At 44.3% G+C, this 19,382-nt stretch overlaps 1 protein-coding gene across 1 annotated transcript in view; it reads left to right on the forward strand.

Moving 5' to 3' along the window:
- Nucleotides 1-6,510: 6,510 nt before the first annotated feature.
- The window catches only part of SH3BP5 (SH3 domain binding protein 5), a 455,787-nt gene continuing 442,915 nt past the window's right edge, over nucleotides 6,511-19,382 (forward strand). The window contains exon 1 of the mRNA XM_075704938.1: nucleotides 6,511-6,516. The gene's annotated coding sequence lies outside the window, so the exon portion shown is untranslated. The remainder of the gene's footprint in view (nucleotides 6,517-19,382) is intronic.

The following is a 19,382-nucleotide window of genomic DNA, read 5'->3' on the forward strand; positions in this document are numbered from 1 at the left end:
CTCAGCTGATTCGACCTCTTGCATCGGATTCAGGATGTCCTCGGTGGTTTATTCAAGCTATAATAATCTCAGGATTGTTCTGGTGAAGTCTGACCTTCCCAAACCTCACTTTGTGAACGTGACCTGCTGCCGCCGTGGCACTTTCCTCAGTGGGAAGAACCTTCCTCCGGTAAAGATGCAAGTGCCTGCTATCTGTCAGGTTTTCCCAGCGGATTTGAAGCCAGGTAGTCGTAATAAGGATGGTTGCCCTCCACTTCAGCATGTATATCCTGAGTGGAAGAAATCAAGAGGCCAGGGAGCGTGGGCAGCAAGCAAGGAGGCTCTCGGGCAGCGGAAAGCTGAGGGTCAGGGAGGGACCCTGAGGGACAGGGGGAGGTCAGTGTGGGAAGGCGGTGGGAGGACAGCAGCAGAATGGAGGTTGAGGGAGATTTGGGGAAGAGATGAGGAGCGGAGCTGAGGAACGCAGGCAACTGGGAGCAGCAGCGGGGTTAAGGAAATTGAATGGGGAGGCAAGGACTGGGCAGCCGGCGGAGAAAGCTGTGAGGGGAAACCACCGGCCTGAGGCGGGAGCAGGGGTCACCCGGGAGCGCCTAGGGGGTCTGTACTGAACACCCCGGCCGGAACCCCCGCCATGAGGAGCGGGGGCACCCACACCCCCGCAAAACTACATCCCCCAGCATGCCTTTCGCGGCGCCGGGCACCGAGCATGCGCAGGGGCCGCCGCGCTCCCGCGCACGGCGGGCTGAGCGGCCGCCCGCCCCCCGCCCCGTCACCCCCCGCCGCCGCCGCCGCCGCCGCCGGCGCCGGGAGCGCGGGGGAGGCGGTGCCGCCCCGCCCCGCCCCGCCCCGCCCCGCCGCGGCCCCTCGGCGGACAGCGCCCGCCGCGGGCGGGGAGGCCGTGAGGAGGCGGTAGGGCCGGCGGGGCCGGGCTCGAGGGCGCCGTTGCTGCCGTTGGCGCCGTTGCTGCCGTTGGCGCCGCGGGCGGCAGGTGAGGCGGCGGGGGGCGGCCCGGGGCGGGCAGCCACAAAGGGCGGTTCGCGGGGGCCGGCGGCTGCCGCCGCTTTTCTGAGGGGAAAGTGGATGAAGGGGAGGCGGGGGGGACCGGGGCGAGGTCTCTTGTGGTCGGCGGCGGCTCCACGGTGGGGCGGGGCGGGGGTGTGGGTGGAAATAACCCACCGACACCCCCCCACCCCCCCTCCCCGGGGTTGCGCAGAGCGGAGCTGACACCTGGACGTGGAAACCTTTCTTCCCAAAAGCCGGGGAGCGAAAGCGGTCCGGCCCGGTACCGGGGGCAGGCGACGCTGAGAGGGTTAGCTGTTGTAGGCAGCTGCCTGCGCCGCAGAAACGCGGGTTCAATTAAAACTCTAATAACCTCCCTAGAGGTCAAAGATGCTGCAGGTTTAAATCCTACCAGGGAAAGTAAAGATGTAATTATGTTCTCCTGACGATTTTCCTTGATGGCTGAGTGCCTTGGGAACCCACCTAGACACCTGTCTTCAGCTCTGAAAGCTTACCAGCCCTTGTGAATTTGGCCCCGGTGGATACGGATGCTGAATTTATCGCAGCCTGCCCCTTTTAATTATTGTGTGCTGACAAAGCGTGGTGGAAAAGTTTCTCTTGCATATGTCAGCTCTGGGTGCGTTGCACATGCATGTTCTGAGGGCAGGCTTACCGGTCTGCTTGTGTCCCCTTGCTTCCTACCCTCTGAATTAACCCAGTGTTCAAATGGTTATTGAATAACCATTTATAAGTGATTATAAAATTATTGAGGTAATGGCTGCTGCTGCTTCTTTGAGTGGGGGGGGGAAGTGAAGAGGCACACTCTTCTCTGGTGATGAGAATAATGACTGTATCTGAACAACTGGTAAAGGCAAGGGAACATATTGGTGTTTTCACACCAGTACCGTAGTTGGATAACTAGTGCCAAATGCTGACTTTTAAACGGTGACTGCTGATTCAGGAGAATCTGTTGACTTTGGTAATAAAACAGTAAGGGTTCCTTTTAATGGTGATCTCAAAACACTCAAACTGATAGATTGGCTTGATAGCTCAAGCCTTGACTTAGCTGAGAACCAGAAGAGCTCTTACTCTCTGGGACAGTTTTCTCCCCTAAACAAATATGACCTATGCTAAACATGTCAACTGTAAGGGTGTTTATTTTGCAATGTCACTTTCAAAAATGTCGTAGAGACCAAATGCATGAACTAGACACGGGAAACCTGCTTTGCAGTCTGCTTTTCTGCAAGAGCACATTTTGAATGGTTTATGATTGCGAGGTGGCAGTTTTACTTGGAGTCTCGCTTTCGTGTTTTAATTAGCTGTCGGCAGAGCTGGAGTTCAGCATCCAACACTTGTGAAGTGTGCCACGAACATGCACTTTAGGTACCTGGTTAATGTTTTGGGACTAATTACCTAGAGCTGATTCTCTATTAAGCAATGTACAAAATGGATTGACTATATGGAAATCTTCTTCCAGTTGAATTTCCAATCTCCTGAGTCACATCTCGCTGTGAACTTACTGAGGTTTGCTTCAATCATCTGAAAATTGGCTATTCTCATTCCTCTTATTCTCACCCCCTTCTCTTAAAAGTTGTTGCTTTAAAATCTTCAGTAAGTGCTGTTGGTTTACAGTTCCCTCTGACAGCAGCCTACATTTAGTTACTGTGCCCCAGAGCTTTTAACAGATTTATATCTGGCCTGTGCTCTAACGCAGCAAGGTCTTCAGGAGGTGTTTTAAAACATAGAGGCTTAAAGATCCTCCACTAGTAAAACTATTGATTTTATTCAAACAAACAGGGCCATAGATGACTTCTCTCAGCAGAAAACTTGCTTTCTATTTAAAATGGCTTTTCCAACCAGAGCATATCTAGACTGTGAAGGAGCAGATTTTTCTAGGAAGTAGTGGGAGGCAGGAAGAATCACGAAAAAGGAGGTGCTGCAAAGGAGAGCATTAAACCACGGAGCTAGAACCAGATCAAAGGTTCTCAGCTGTGCAGACCAAATTTTGCTTTCTCATGTGGTGGAACAATAATTTCTTCAGTTGTTTTCCAGGATGGTTGCGGAATTCAGTTTTGTGGTTCAGATCAAGGGGTAGAATGGGTCTATGGGTCTGTAAAGCTTGAGGAGGAGTGCGCTGGGAAGGGTAAGTGGAGTTTCAGGGAAAATGGGTGACAGTTCCCCTGTTTTGCTGGCCACCTTCCTGGGGACGCCAGTGGCTGTCCCTAAGGGACTTTCCAGAGGTGGCACAGAGCGCTAACTGAGGGCTAGCACTGGTTGGTGGTTCTGCTGTGCTGGATGAATGCATGACCTGAGACCCTCTTCTCCTTTTAGGTCTTCACCTCTTTCCTTTACCTTCTGTGATAGGACGTGTTCCCTCCTCCGTCAGCACGCCACCTGCTCCGACGCCATTCTGCGTTCTTACCCCTGCAACTGTCTCTCCCTGTCCTGGCAGTGAACTGGTAGGTGTGAGGTGCTGGAAGAAAGTAGGTTTCTTTCTTTGCCCTCCAAGTACACAGACTGGGCCTGGCAGCACAGGCAGTGGAAAGGCATACGCTTACATTTGGTCATGCTAGACAGCCCTCAGCTCTGCCTGTGCTTGGAGCAAGCTGTGAGCGGGGCATTGAACTCAGCGTGGTGGAATTTAAACTGTGAGTTTTCAAAGCCAATTACTGGACGCAGTCTGTGTGTGACAAGCTTCAGTTTCATTAGCTGCCTCCCAGGAGTATCGAGCTGTGCAGCTCACCTTTGCAGAGATCAGATTCTCCTCTGTGATGTTATTAGGTGTTTTTAAAAATAGCTGCATCAGTCCACTTTAAAAGAGCTGGTCTGGTCTGGTAACAGAGCCTGCTGGTGCTTTTACAGCTAAGGAACTTGTCACTTTTCCGGTTCTCATACATGCAGCTTCTGCCCTATTTAGAATACAGCTTAAAAAAACCCTACAAAATAACCACCAGTCTTGTGTAAAGATTTATGCGATTGGTTTGGGAAGAACAGAACACTCCTTATTTAACTGCTTTGGACAGTATTGGTTTATGAAGAAGATAGGATGAAACTAAATGCAGAGTTGAAAGTAATAACTGCATATACCTGTGTCTTGAGAAAATCTTGATGATAAGATTTCTTATGTAACAAAATGGCAACGGGCCAAAGATCTCTTCTCTTTTTCTTTCAGGCCCAATTAGAAATTCATTAGCTTTTAAAAAGATCTGAAGTATTACATTGTGCGTGTATGTGCGTAATCTATATGGTGGTGGGAAGCAACCAAATGAAATAGTATACAGGCAATTTCAATCTCTTTTGAGGGTCTGAAAAATAGTTGTGTGCTTGTGCACACCAGGAGTATCATGGGGAAACTGCAATTGCATGACATACCTAGTAATTCATTCTGTAATGGTGTATGCAGGAGCAGTGTTCTAATTTACTAATTTCTTTGATGTTTTCTGAGCAGATGGTGTTTTTAAAAAGGTCTATTAATTCTGTGGGAATTTGATAATGGCTAATTGCTGGGGGATCAGAAGAGAATAGCAGTCAAAGTGTTCCTGACTTCTCTGCTCTCGAAAGAGACAGCCCTCTGCAGCCTCATTTGTAAGCTACTGTCCTCTTAGAAATCCTTGCTCAAGAATATTCGCCAGTGTCCTCAGCATAAATCAGGAACTTGTTGATCGCTCTTGATTAATTGAACTGTGTTCCATGAACAAGTCATACTATTACAGGAGAAAAACGCTGAGGAGGTCATGGCTTATTGTAGGATGCAGTGCACCGTGAATTTTCATAGGAAAGAGCTTTACTCTTTCCCTACATCCCTCGTTCTCACTTGCTTCCCCGTTCATTTCCTTTCCTTTTTCTTTTCTCTGTTTCTGTCTCTTTCACCATGCCTTTGACTTGGGTCTATTCATGTACTTTAAGCACCTGCCCAAGTGTTTGCAGCAGAGGTTGTAAGTACCTATTTGCACTGTAACATCAAAGGATCACATTTCAAAATTACAACTTTTCCTTTGAACAAGAAGAAAAAGATGTTCCTGGTTGCTATGGTGATGAGTGCTGTATAAATTCCTATAAATAAATAAAGTAAACAGCTGATTCTTGGACTTTGATTTGCAGCATTTTTGCTTTTCTAATGAGATATAATTAAATATCAAAATGGGAGGAGGTGACATTTTACCAATTTTATTAAATAGATGTCATTCTTATGCCGTATGTTTTACAGTATTTCTGCTGAGAACAATTAAATAGTAAGTTTATTTTTCTCTCTGTAGAAAGTTGATGTTTTGAAAAATCAGTCTGGTATTTATAGAAAAACTTTTAGATGTCAAAAGGCACTCCACTAAAAAGGTGGTGTCCACTTTGAGTTTAATCAGAACATACGTTTTGAGCTAAATGCCTATTTTTCTTATCTCTAAGAGACTATTATGTGCTGTCACAACATTTAAGTTCCAGTCAAAACTGTCCATAAATGTAATTATGTTCCTCTGCAGTATTTGAAACCCCACTGGTGCACAACAGCAAAACTTGAAAATGTCACTGACTTTTTCTTTTATGTTAAAATGTCAAAGGCAGAGTAAAAAATCAGATATTCCTTGTTGAAGTTTGAGAAGGAGGGGAGAATTGACTTTTTTTGTAAGCCTTTTTTTCTCGGGTCCATGATGTAAAAGTAGCTTCCTCTCTTGGCTAAAGGTGATAATTGTAAAATGGATTGGATGGAGACAATCAACTGCTTCAGAAGTCAGTGACTAGCCATCAGCCATTGCTAAAAAAGCCTTTTTCATTAGTAAACTCTGAAGCCCAGTCCACTCACTTTCAGTTTGAGGCACGACTGCCTCCCAGTTCCCCACCAGGGCACTGCAGTATTCTCCCTCCCTCACTCAGGAAATGGGTGCACTTTTTTTAACAGCAAAGGAGAGTTTATAATGGAAGGAACTTTCCTTAGGGGAAGGAAAATAGGTATTTATAATAAATACTCCTTTGTTAGAGGCTCAGTCTAGTTTCTTGGTGGAAACTGGTTTTGCTACGGTGGCCTGAAGAGAGATTTCTCCAGTCCTAAGCTGTGGAGCGCAGCTTGTGCACTGGCAGGGAGTAGACCTGCTTTCTACCACAGTTACAGCTTTGTATTCAAAGAAGCTCTCAGATTTCCAAAGAACTTTGAAGCACCATCCTGTCCTGTTAAATGTTTGGTAAAATAGCACCATGTTATTCACTGTCTTCGCTCCAGAGGCTTCGCATTCAGATTCATATCTACTTTACCAATTTAAAATATATTTGACTAAATACCTTTTACTTCAGATCATGTGTAGTTGGGAAGACAAGGATAGGCAGTATTTTTTCCAGTTACACACAATTACTTTTCACAGAGCAAAACATGCACATCTGCATGCAGCTACTGAAGGTAGGGGCAGAATAGGAGCAAGGAATGGTGTCCCCGAAGGTCTCGCTTGAGCAGTGACAGCCTGTGTAGGTTTGATTTATGTTTCATAGGCCTGTCATTGTTGTCCCAGCTGAGCTGCTGCTGTGGCCAGGCTGGTGACGCTCACCTGAAGAACAGTGACAGCTTCAGTGTTTCCTGGCAGCAAATTAACCCCAGAGCTGCCTCTGAGTCTGCTGCTTTGTGCTGTGGGACTGCGCTGACCGCCCAGAGGGTGGCACAGGGTCCTGACCCTGTGCCTGCCTCAGCATTGTGTTTTGTGTGAGCTTGAGGCCAGAATCAAGAGCGGGTTGTGCTCTCTACCTGCTGGAAGGTGGTTTGAACTTCGCGTGTATCAAAGGCAGTTTTACCAGCATTGGGGTTGGGCCTGGCCAGTTGATGCTTGACCTGCGGGTCTCGGCTGCCGTCACAGGACTGTGTGGCTGACAGCAGACAAGGCAATCCAAGCTCTCTCCCAAAAGGGCCATTGTAAAGGCTGATGAACTTTGTAGGCAGCCTGAACCCAAACAGAATCTGTGCTGCCTACAAGAGCAACAGGGAGATGGGAAGCGAGTCTTGAAAGTGCTCCAAGTACGCAGCTACTCCCAAAGGCTAACTGCTTGGGTCTGGTGCGCTTGGAGACCATGTTGATGTTGGAGCAGGGCCAGGCTCCAGAGTCATTGAGAGAGTCTTCTCAATTGGAAAGCACCATTATTACTAGTACATACTGCCTTTTAATGGAGTGGCATCTTTATTTAGGAGCCTTTTCTTAGGGTAGGAGGATGAAATATACATACTAATATTAATGACAGGATGAGCTGGTGAGGACAAGAGGTGGAGCTGTTGCGTGTTGCCTTTTCTGGCATGGATAGGACAAAGGATGAAATGGTGCATATACGAGATTTTTTTTTTTTTTTTTTTCTTCAGAAGTTCTGCTTTTCTGTGGTTTGGGTCCTCCCCCCCCTCAATTTTTTTATTTTTTTTTAATGGATGGATATGATCCAGGACCATCTGGTGGAATTTGCCGTTGTCACATCTAGGTTTTCTGATGTATTGCCTGTCAAGTTATATTGTTATGTTCAGATGAGTTTCTCATATGATGTGCTGACAACTGCTGACAGCCCTGAGATGGGAAGTTGGAAGCTTGGGGGAAAGAAGAGAGGGGCAGAGTTAGCTTTAAAAATGTAACCTTGATTGCTCTTGATTGGTGGGATTTAATTTCTGGTACCTATGGTTGACTTCTTTAGTAAAGAAAGGTGAATGAGTGAACTTTGAACCAACTGCATCTAAGGTACTGTAATTGAATTTGGAAGGTTTGTAGTCTACTCCTAGTTTTGTCAAGGATTTTTTTTTTTTCTCTTTGTCACTGGGTTCCTCACTTAATCTTTCTCTGTCCTTAGCTCTCCATCTGTAGGCACTCTCATGCTTATTTAAATTGCAGCCTTTCCTTCCTCCTTTACTCCTCAATTCTCAAAATGTTTCTGGTTTTATTAGGATACCGCCAGGTATCCTAATAATCATAGCATCCCTGTATCCTCATCCTAAATCCTAGTACCGTAATAATTCTGTAGTAAAATAAACTAAGAATTTTGGCAAATTAGTATTAACCTTTGCAGACAGATCACATTTCTGAAAGCAATAAGCAACTCTGAAATAACTACAATAATTCTTGTCTTGCTGGTTTAATACTGAAATGATTAATTAAAGCAGGTTTTTTTGATGTAGATGTCCACAGTGCAATTGCATTTCCTCACACATTGACAAAGATAATGCTGTACTTTGTAAACTAGAATGCAAACAAGCTATAAACAGTTCAGTTTTGTTCCTCATTTTTTCTGCCATAATTTGAAGCCCCAAGTAGCAATTAGGCTGGTGACAAGATAAATTTCACAACTTGTTATCATTCTTCATTTTTTAATTGGCCCGATCAGTAAAGAAGTGATTTGTGTTTGAACTTTAAAGGTTCTAAGTTTATATAGTAGTGATAGAAAGTGTAGTACAGGTATTTATGAATGGGGTGGAAGAAAGCCTGTTTGTAAACAGAAATGGGATTGCACTGCAGAAGCAAACTCTTCCCCCTCCCCAAAGCCATGGTGGTTATACTGGGTCTCCTGCTCATTAGATCCTGCGTAGATGTTGATGAAGTTGGAAGTTGCTCTTGGAAGAGAAAAATCTTTCTTCCACAGGGGTTTGAAGCTGAAGATGACAGTCCCCAAGCTCAGGGAACTCTTGTTACAGTTTCTTCCAGCTAAAGAAGAAGCTGGAAAGCATTTACTTGCCTCTACTTATTCCTGTCAGTTGTGTTGGAGCACGAGTAGTGTCTCATCAGTGCTACTTCCTGACCTGAGGACTGCGGGTGCCCTTCTGTAGCTGTGGAGAGACGTTGTCTTAAGCTGAGCAGGCCAGTAGAGCCTGAATATAGGAAAAAGCAACCACTGTTTCTTACTCTGATCTTCTGCAGTTCCATACTTTGTGAGTATTGGATGAGGAGACTTGGAAATGATCCAGCTCCTGTGCTGTTGTACAGGAGGGACTGGGGTATGCAAGGGTCAGTGTGAGGGTATGGCAGCTCTCCATGGTGGTGGTGGGTTGTGTTGCGTGGAGCACTGTTCTCATACTGATCAAGCATCAGCTCAGCTATTGTCAGAAGAAGTGGACTTTGGAGGGAACCGGATAGATGGAATATGGCCAAATTCTCTGCCTGTAACATGTTTTGATAGCACTGCAGGGAGGCGAGGCTGGTCTTCAGTCCTTAAACGCATTAAATTAACTCTGGGCGAGCTTGCTGGGAAAAGGGTAATGAAGCAGGTTGGGAACGGGATGTGTGTGCTCAAGCACACGCAGTGGGCTTAATACTCCAGGCAGCATTCCCACAGGCACATGGCTGGGGAGCAGCCAGGTCATGGAGCACACTGTGCTGTTCGTTAAATGTATCACTGTCCACAGATGCAGCTGAAATCACTTGTCCAGGCATAAAAGATAAAGTCAGTTAGGAAGGAGAGCAATCCCATTGGGAGAAACTTGTGAGAGGAGCTGGATGCAGTCTAGCATAATGCTGGCTCTGTAGGGAACGTACTAGCCAGCACCCTCACAGGCGTTGCCTGAGTCTGTTGCAGCAAAAATTTCAGCTTCTGATAGTGGAGGCTGATGAAGATCTTGACACATCTATTCTGCTGTTTCAGGTAGAGGCAGCTGCTGAATGGATCTGCAATGTGACCGACGTTGTGTGGTGCTTCATCTTTATTTCATGTGACAAGGAGGTGGGAGGGTGGAGATTACTTGAAGTGCCTGGCTAGAGACAGAACGTAATTTATCAGCGTTCATTTGTCTGGAGGGATACACATCCCATATATAATTTAGAAACGTGTTAAAAAATAGGGAGCTGTTGTCTTTTAAAATCAGTGAGCACTCAAGTCTTGGTTTAAAATCTTGTTTCTGTGACACATAAATGTGCTGCTATGCATTTTGTATTTATAGTTTGTGCACAGTATAAGCGATATGTCTGAAATGAACCAAGAAAGTGTGTATAAATAGTATTGATAAAACTAAGCCCTTCATAAGCTCAGAGTAATGTGTATTTTCCATATTTAGGCTGAAATGCCTGGAATGGCACATGCATTTATCCTAGTCAGTTACTCTGAGATCACACTTAATATAGATGTTCTTTTCATATGTGATCTGAGAATGGATTTGTTTGTTTGTTTGTTGGTCTCTGTTGCAGTAACTATCCTTTTCCTCCACTTTGAGTCTTGTTACCTTTTCCTGATTCAAGCCTGGTAATGATATGCTGCAGCTAAATTATCAGAGTGGGGGGAAAGGGATATCAGTGTCTTCCACCTTGCTATTGAGAAATCTGTATTTTTGTTTTCTGCAGTGTAATGAGAGCAAGAATGAGCAGGGTGTTGCCATCCTTTATCATAGGCAGAATGATAAATTACATGTCCTGGAAAGTTTAAAGATGTGTAAGAATGCAAATCCATGGCCCACAGGGATGTGTGGTTGCAAGTGCTGATCCAGCCGGGAGTTAAGCACGTGCTTAAATCTAAACACAAACGTTGCTTCCATTGGGTCTATCTACCTGGCACCATGCTGTTTGGGGTAGGCAAAGCTCTTGCTATGAATGGAGGATTGATTTGTTTTAGTGGCTTGAAGTAGGAAAAGGAAATGAGCCTTTTCCAGTCACCTGGAAGAGTGGTGTATGAGTAGTGCAGGTGTTGCTCTTGTGTTTTACTGTCCTTGACTCCACAGTATCAACTGATGTAGATGGACACCCTGCTGGTTTGGCATTTGCTACCTTGCAGTGCATCTATCCACTTCCCCTCCTCACTTCTCACACTCTGCCCATGTGTGCTAACCATAAGCAGAAGAACACCTTGTTTGTAGTAGGTGGTATGGTAGTGTGGTGCCTCCACCTGGAAAGGCTGAAGCATTAGACTGAGGATGTTACAAGGGAGTGCATAATTTTTCCTCCCTTGCAAACAGGGAAATGAGTAGAAATTTTCAGTAATTTACAATTTGGCCCCTTTCCCTCCTGCCTTTGGACCAAAGCTCTGTATACTGGCTTGCTCTTCGGCAGCCTGAGAAATCCACTTTTCCAGAAAGTTTCTGAAAGAGGATTTTTTTTTTTTTCCTGACTGCTGGTGGCAGTGTGCAGTGGACAGAGTGGGTCTAGATCTTTTCTTTGTCTGGTTCTTATTCTGGTTGTCCTTTAGCAGAAGCACTCTTTTTGGCTCTGTTTTGTTTCCTCACTTCAGCTCATTTTCACACCACGTTTCTTGCTCCTTTGAACTTGATGGCATACGTGCTTGCTGAGGAAGCAGTGTATTCTCTGCTCTGGGTGCTGTCTGTGTACTCCTGGTGGTATATAGCCATCCATTCCCTTCCTGCTGGATTTGAGCTTGCATTCAAACTGGGAGGGGTGGATGTTTTTTGTGTGTACAGATGGAATTTTAATTGGTTTTTTTGGTGCTGAATTAGATGTCATCCCTCTTGCATGCTTGAGATTCTAAAAGAGAGATGGGGACTGAGTTTTCCTGATGCACTGATTTTTATAGCATCGTTCATTTTCAGTGATTTGCCTCCAACTGGTCCCAAAGCATTGCAGCTGGGGCTGCAATTCTCACATCCATCTCCTGTGTTTTAAGTGATTTTGTTTACTTCGTACAGTGCAGTGAGGTCTCAGGCTCATATTGGAAATTCCTTGGTGCGTTTCTGATCAACACAGATCAAAAAGATAAGCTCCCAGTCTGGTCTTGTTTTTTTCCTCTGGAGCAGCCTTTGAAGGTTGCTCATTCTTCTGCTGTACATCCTTTGTCCAAGTGTGTCGTCTTTTTGTTCTCTATTCCCTTCCTACTTGTTTCTTTTCTTCCTTCCCTTTATTTCAGTCCTATGTCTTCTATATTTTTTTGGTTTGTTTTGTTTATGTTTGAGACTCACCTGAGTTCAAGTCGAGTTGGCTATTTGGACTTAACTTGGAAGTTTTCTTAAGAAATGCTTTGTAAGTGAAGGTCTCAGTAATTTGCCCCTTCAGCTCTGAAAGCTTTTTCCACCATCAGCTGAAAAGTTTCACTAACTTCTCCCATCCTGCCTGCAGCTTTTGTTGCCATTTGACCGTCTTGCATACCAAAGCTTGCTTTGTCATACCTACAAGAGGCTGTGGTGAACAAGTCTTAGATTTGAACCAACTGACATTTCCCTGTTCCATTGTCACGTTTTCCCTTTTCTTTTCAAAACTCACATGCATGCAAGTGGTGTCCTCTATCCTGGCCTTTGACTCTGCCTTATAAAACTGAAACAGAGAGGTGGATAATTATTGACGGCTGGACTCCTCTGCACAGTTGGATCCAGGAGCTCCTTCTTCAGCTGCTAGATGTTCCGAAGACCACACTTGTGTAAAAAGGGCCATTTTGATGTTAAACAAAGATTGCTTGCTTCTTGTGTGGAGATGGGGTATATGGAGATTGGGATTAAAGATGAGAGGAGTAAGAGTTTATTTGATAACAGAATTTTTTTTTGTATTTGTGAAAAAGCATTTTTTGTACCATCCAGCTTACTTGCTAAAGTTCAGCTAGCAAAATGTAATTCTCAATAAAAATGGTTTAATTTTTGGTTGCAAAGATTTCTTTGTATATGACGTTAATTTCCTTTCCATCTTTTTACTGGTTTACCTTAACAATTTGATTACATACGTATTTTTGCTCTTGAGAGACAGCGGGTGTGATGCAATTTCTGTTTTAAACTGTTAACATGTAATTAGCAGGGAAAGATGTCTCTAAAGTCTGATCTGCCTGCTTCTTTGTTGTACAAGGAGCAAAGAGGAGCTGAATTCTGGGATTTCAGTCCTTGTTTGGAAGTTCTTGTTATGTAAATTTGGCATAGGCTACTTTTTCAGAGAACCATCTCTTTCTTCAGCTTAGAACTGCATAGATGCTAGGACCACGCTTGCATGAAGCCAAGGAATTATAATGAGTTTCCTAGTTGTGCTCTATGTACCTCTTGTATGAAGTGGGCTTGCACACAGATCTTTCTTATTCATCTAGTTATGCTCTCTGATACAGTAATCAGTAGACCATATAGTTTTTGAAAGATTCTTTTATGAGGTCTTGTGGCTAGCACTGAAAAATAAGCTTTGCTCTTCCTTCTCAGAGCTCCCCGTCTTCAAAACCAGCCTGTTTGGGGTGTTTCTGCTATTTTCTTCTCAAAGCCATGCTGTGAGTTTTTCATTGCTCTTGGAGCTAAAATTTCACCCATTAGGTTTTAGGGCCCACTTTTGCCTACTGTTCTCTGAATAACACTTATTCTTGACAGTTTGGTTCCCTTCAGTGGTATACTAGTGTGAATGTGTTTTGTTCTGAGTGATACCCAGCTGAGAGTTTAGACCCTGATTTCTTTAAGCTCAGAAACCCATGTGTGGTTTTAAGCTGTATGTGAATTTTGGACCACTGGTGACCAATGAAACATCTAAGCACAGTCTGTGTAAAATACCTTGGCAATGCAAATGCCTTGAAGGAATTTGAAACCATCTGGCTCTGTCCCTTCTTTTGTCCCAGAAAAAGCTCTCCTTGATTTGGATGTAGGAGCTGCGCTCCCTCTTCTGAAGAGGAATGCTTTGTGTCGTCAATGACTTCCTGGATGTGATGGGGTTTTGCATTTGCTTCTGGCCAGGAGATGGTCAAATGTAGTTACAGGATGGCCGCAGTCCATTGCATGGGGCAGTCGCTGCTGGGCCTTTGATGCACTGGAAATGAGTTAGCCATGAATTGCTTTGTGTCTTAGTTTGCTCTTGGTTTCCCCTCTCCCAGCTGTCCACCTGTAATGTAAATTGAGTGGGATGTTGATGGTTTGTGAATTGAAATCCCTTTGCACCGGCAAGATTAATTTCCAGTGTTTGCTCCCTGGGCAGATGAGCCTTTCACCCATACCTGTGTGGACAAAAAGCCCTCTCCAGAAAGGTGTGTGACACCGATTTCATGACCACTTTTTTTGCACTGACTCACCGTATCATAAGCTCACTTGTGTGAGCCAAACCAGACTCAGGCTGTTCCTGCTGTTTTGAATTTATTTCAATTTTGTTGTGAATCATACATATTTTCCTTCTTATCTTTCACAGTGGATGGGAGGAGTGGAGGGAGGGAAGAGGAGGAGGGGTGGGAAATAAAAAGGTACACAAAGATTAATTTGCTATGTAATTTCTTCTTTTGAAAGGAGGGAGACACACACCTGCGAAAATAGGTTATCAGACCTCTATGCACATAGATGAAATACTGTCCTTTGTAACAGACACTCTGGTGTCGCGTTGAGGCAGTCACTTACCCGGCACTAAAACTATATGACCAGATTCATTTTGAGGAGACATGAGGTGGTTTCCTGTGCATGTGTATTTTTATTGCCTTTAGCTAAGTTAGGGCCCTTGGTGTTTATCACTTTTTAATGATTTGTTCTTACCCCTGCTCCTTGCTTCTGGCTGTTTGTTCTTTACTACTTAGGTTATTACTCATGTTCATGCAGAGACCTGAGAGTTAATAGAAAATGAAGATGGGAGTTGCTCTCCCCTTCCCTTCTCCTGTAAGGTTATCTGGGACAGCTTCACACACATTTATATATGGCTTTGCAGCTGCAGCTTCTTGGCTTCTGACTGTTATGATTGTGTCAAAGGTATAAAACTAAAGCTGGGAAGCGAGCAGCTTATTGAAATTAATTTCTTTAAATTTATAAAGCCACTGATTAATCATCTTTTAATGCAGGTATAAACTTAAGAGCAATATATTGTCTATATATTAGTTGTCATCTTTTATATGAATTTTGTAGTAGTCATACATATGTATTATATACCTATTATTATAGGTTCTGCCTGGGATGATATATGTCCTCCATCTCAGACCCCTCCAGACTCAGGATGGGTCTCACTGCCTATGGCTGATATATATGTATATTTTAGTCTTGTCTTTTCTCCAAGGTCACAAGAACCATCTCTTTGCGGATGATGGGTGTGACAGTACGTATGTCTTTACTATGGCTCATCTTGGGAATTCTTTGCAAGTGAGAGGTTCAGACCTGCTCCAACCCTCCCTGTGCTTGGGTAATGCTGCAGGGCTCTCATAGCGGCTAGATGGCTTCTGTGGGGAATGGCTGCATCAGCAGCAATGCTAGCAAGAAGTCTAGAGGTGGGGAAGCGCATCTTGATGTCTCGAAATACTGTGTAAAGTAGCTGAAAGACCACTCTCTCCTTGGCTTTGCAAATATCTGCACATGGATCCAGAGCTGTACATAATGAATGGGGGCAGATGTTTTTAAGTGCCGCTGTTTTAAACAGCAGTTGGTTTATCAGGCTGATGTTGCTCTTCTCTCAGTGACAGTCAGGTTACATTTCAGTTATTTGAAGAGATTCTCATTGCCAAACACTGGACTCAGCATTTGACTCAACAGAGGCAGCAGATCTTGCCAGTGGGAAGGAAGGGAACAGAAATGAGCTGCTGCAGCAGGGTTGAGTAAGGAATCTCCCATCATCAAAGGGCCACCAGTGAATAGCAACTATGTCAGTAGGTTTGCAGATGTTCCCCTCCCAACAGATACTTTCTGCTTTTTCTCTAAAACTGTCACCCTCGTGTGTGTATTAAATGTCATATCAGCTATTTATAGGGGTGTTGTAACCTCCACAGAGGTGGGGTGAGAAGGAGGGCTGTAGGGAAATGATGCATTGATTTATCAGTGGGATTTATGGGGCAAAAACTACCTACCTTATTTTAAATTACTATTCAAATAAATAGAACAGTAAGTGTTATTTAAAAAAAAACCCCCACAATTCAGATCAGGCTTGAACCTTCTCCTGCTGCTGTGCCCTTGATAAATATGCCTAGATTCAATAGTCCTTCCATGAATTTTCAGGCTGCCAAGGGCATGAAGAAGTTCTTCCTAGCTGTTGAACTGTAAATTGTTGCATATGACACCTGGAGGAGTTGGAATGGTTTTGTACAAGTAACTCGGTGTATTCATCACACTTCCCCTATTGCGTGCAGTGGTTCACACTGAAGCCGAGAAAGATGATTCATATTGCTTTCTTCTCTTCCCCCTGTCAGTAGCAGCGGTAGCCCTCAGAGCAACGTTTGAAACAGTAAATGCCTGGCCCACAGCCATGTGTTACTACTGCTCTGCTGGGCCTTCTGATGATACTTTCATCAGATGAGAGACAAGGTAAGAATTGTTCTTTTCCACAGGGAAAATCAGACTAGGGTATTTAAGTACTAATCAAAAAACAATTTTAGCGAAGTGTTTAAATTGGCCAGCAGACATTTTTCAGTCTCGTGGCCTGTGATGTCAGGAAACACCCTTTTTTTCTGCTCCAGTATAAGTAATTTTAGATGATTCGTGAGAGCTTACGCTCTGTTCTGAATTTTCATGTGAGTATTAAAACCCCTGGGATATGCTGCAAACCCAGAACATGGATGTTTTGTGCTCCCTTAGCATAAGTCTAAGTGGTTACACCGCGGGGGGGTGGGGTGGGGTGGGGTGTGTGGGGAGGGTGAGGGGGGTATCCAGTAATACTGTGCTCCTATCAGTTGTTAATATTACACTACTACCATATGAATAGGGTTGGGTTACATGCTGGCTGCATCGCTTTAAAATGCGAGGCTATGGTGTACAGATGTGGCTCAGGGGGGCGTTGGAGGTAAAACAATCTATTTGCAATTTGGCAACTCAAAATGGCAGTAAACCTTTTTATTTCCCCAATTTGATTTAGATTCTCCTTTACCTTGGCTCTGAACTACAGTCCTGTCATGCTGCTGTGCTAGGCACCTCTGGGCATTTGTCAGAGACTGGCTAATTGAAGCACACGCTCCAGCTTGGACCAAAACTGCTGTTTTAATCAAGATTGTAGAAGCTGCTGCTGCCTCCTTGTGGAGTTCTGTCCATGAAGTACTAGGATTTTGATTTGTAGGTTTTGGTTCTCCAGGGTTTTTAGGAAAGCACTAAGTCTCTGAATGTACCAGAAGGTGGAACCTTCGGGCAAAGACAGCCGCAAGGAGCGGTCCTGCTGTAATCCTGCTTGTGAACTGAGATGTTCTCATCAGTTCTGGAACAACTGCAGCCCACTTGCAAACAGGTGCATAATGCAGTGAAAGCAAGTGAAATGCTGGGACATCTTAAGCCCTGTCCTTCAGATATTTCCACACGCTTGTTAGCTGTTCACCCCTACAGATGCATCAAAGTGCCTGACAGTTCCATTGTTTAGCCTAAAACGCAAGTTTTGTTATTTCTGTTATTTCTCTTGGTTTACATACCTTGGCGCCCCTATGATGTTCCCATTCAAGGATGTTTTTCCTTTCAACAGCTGTATTTTCCTATGGTATTAGCATCTTTATTTCCTAAGATGTCTATGAGACTTGCTGGTTATGACTACTCTGTTTGTCTCAACAGGCAGGAAAAAGGGACTCTCTTCCTTTGCTTCCACCCGTCTCAGCACAAGTCCATGCTGACAGGGCCTACAACTTCAGGCTAAGTTGTGGCTGCAGGGGGTCTCCGAGGCATGCAGGAGGCCCCACGGCCCTCTGCATGGCAAGTGTGGATGGGGATAGAAGACGGGAGGAAGGTGTGCTGAGAGCAGAGCCTGTCAGGCTCAAGACTGCCCTGCCAGCAGCTCTTTCGGAGCAACAGTGACAGGGCTGATAACTTAATCCTCCCTGTCCTTTACCATGTTTAAACTGTCACCTGTGATCTTGGAGGCCCTGGTTCCTGTCTTCAGCCCTGGAGCCCATGGAGATGAATACAGCCTTGAGGTACACAAGAAGGTTTGATTGTTGGTGGGTTTTTCACAGGAAGCTGCTACCGTATTTGTGGCTGCTGGTGTGGTGTGTCCTACCCAGATCCCTTTGACAGTTTCAATCTTTTCATCTGTAAAATGGGAGATGTGTTTCTTCAGGTGATGTTGTGGTTATAAAGGCCTAATATTAAAGTATCATCTGAGAGAGGGCAGATGATCTTACTGCCGCCTAGGCAAAACCAGTTAACAAGTAGTGGCTGTGGGAAGCACCATGGTGAGGCCATGAGCAATACCCAGGGGTCTTGCAGGCAATGTTTTACCCTTGGTTTCTCGTGTCAGTCTAGGTGAACATTATTTACTTACCAAGCTGCTCTTATGAGCATGAATTATCTCTGCTTCCTTTACAGACACATTGGCACTAATTACATTTGCAGGTATGCAGTTGGCATAGCTGTAGGAGAGTGAATTGGTTTATCTGTGTCACCTGGCTGACCTGTCATTATTGATGACAAAATGGGAACCTGAAAGAGCACAAGTGACACGTAGCTTGGGTGAGAACAGCTACCGAAGCTATCTTCTGCCTTGGAAACCAGCAGGTGACTCTCCCATGCCAGTCATCTGAACACACATTGCATATAGCTGCAGGAGCAGGGCCAGTATGTCCCTGCAGTTCTGCTAGGGTGGTTCCTAATGGGGATGGAGGGGTTGTTAGAGTGAATAGTTTAGCATATGACAAATTCAGATAGCTAGTGTGCTTTTCTATAACAACTATCTATTTTATATGTATAAAATATACATATATCTGTGGAAGAGAATAGATATTTATGAATTTGTCAGGTTGATGTAGAGACACGTAACCTAAGTGTGTGTGTGTGAAGTGTGTTTGATCATACTTACACCTCTGTAAACATAATATTTATGTAAAACTTGCATCCTACATCTCTTAAGTCTAGGAGTATGTCATGCTTGAAGCAGTTGAGAAAAGTGGGGTTTGTCTATTGAGATACTCTTCAAAAATACCTTTTTCTCTGTAGAAGTATATTCTTGCTTAGGATTGTCAATATTTGGCTGAAGTCCTGGTCCTTTTGCCATCGTTTTTAATGTTAGCTTCTGCAGAATCAAAATGCCGTCTGCTGTGTGTGGACTCCCAATCTTGGTGTCCAGAAACCCAATGCTTCCTTTGTCTCCTTGTGTATTTATCAATACAAGGACTTTTTTTTGTCAGTTCAGGCATGAAGTTTTTTTGTGCTCTCAAACTGAGATGCACTTTTGGTTGAAAAGCACTGCAGGAAGAACAATTTCTTATAGAGCATACTTCTGGGACTATAAATAATAAATGCTGTGACTCGGAATGACGTGGGTACCCCTGCAACTTCTATGTGCACGGCAAAGATTCAGTAAATAATAATTTACCTGCTCTTTGTCAGTCCTAAACCAAGAGGGGTCTATTCAGACTTCTTTGCTAGCTTGGTGAGTATTGTTAGTGCTGTACTACTTTTTAGGAGTTCCAAAAATGTTAACTGTTTTTCTTCTGTGTTTTTGGAGGCTGCAACTTTATGAAGGGTATTAAATATTTATCAAAGTCTTAGTTCTGAGCCAAGACAACCTATTCAAATCTCACTAACTTGCAGTAGGCTGGTGGTGCTGACTATGTGACAAGAGCTTGGGACTGCCATGCTTAGTGCCTTATGGTGCAGTAGTAATAGACAGTTATTATTTCACTGTTGT

Source organism: Pelecanus crispus, chromosome 2, assembly GCF_030463565.1.
Source record: "Pelecanus crispus isolate bPelCri1 chromosome 2, bPelCri1.pri, whole genome shotgun sequence".
In the NCBI taxonomy this organism is placed as follows: Eukaryota; Metazoa; Chordata; class Aves; order Pelecaniformes; family Pelecanidae; genus Pelecanus; species Pelecanus crispus.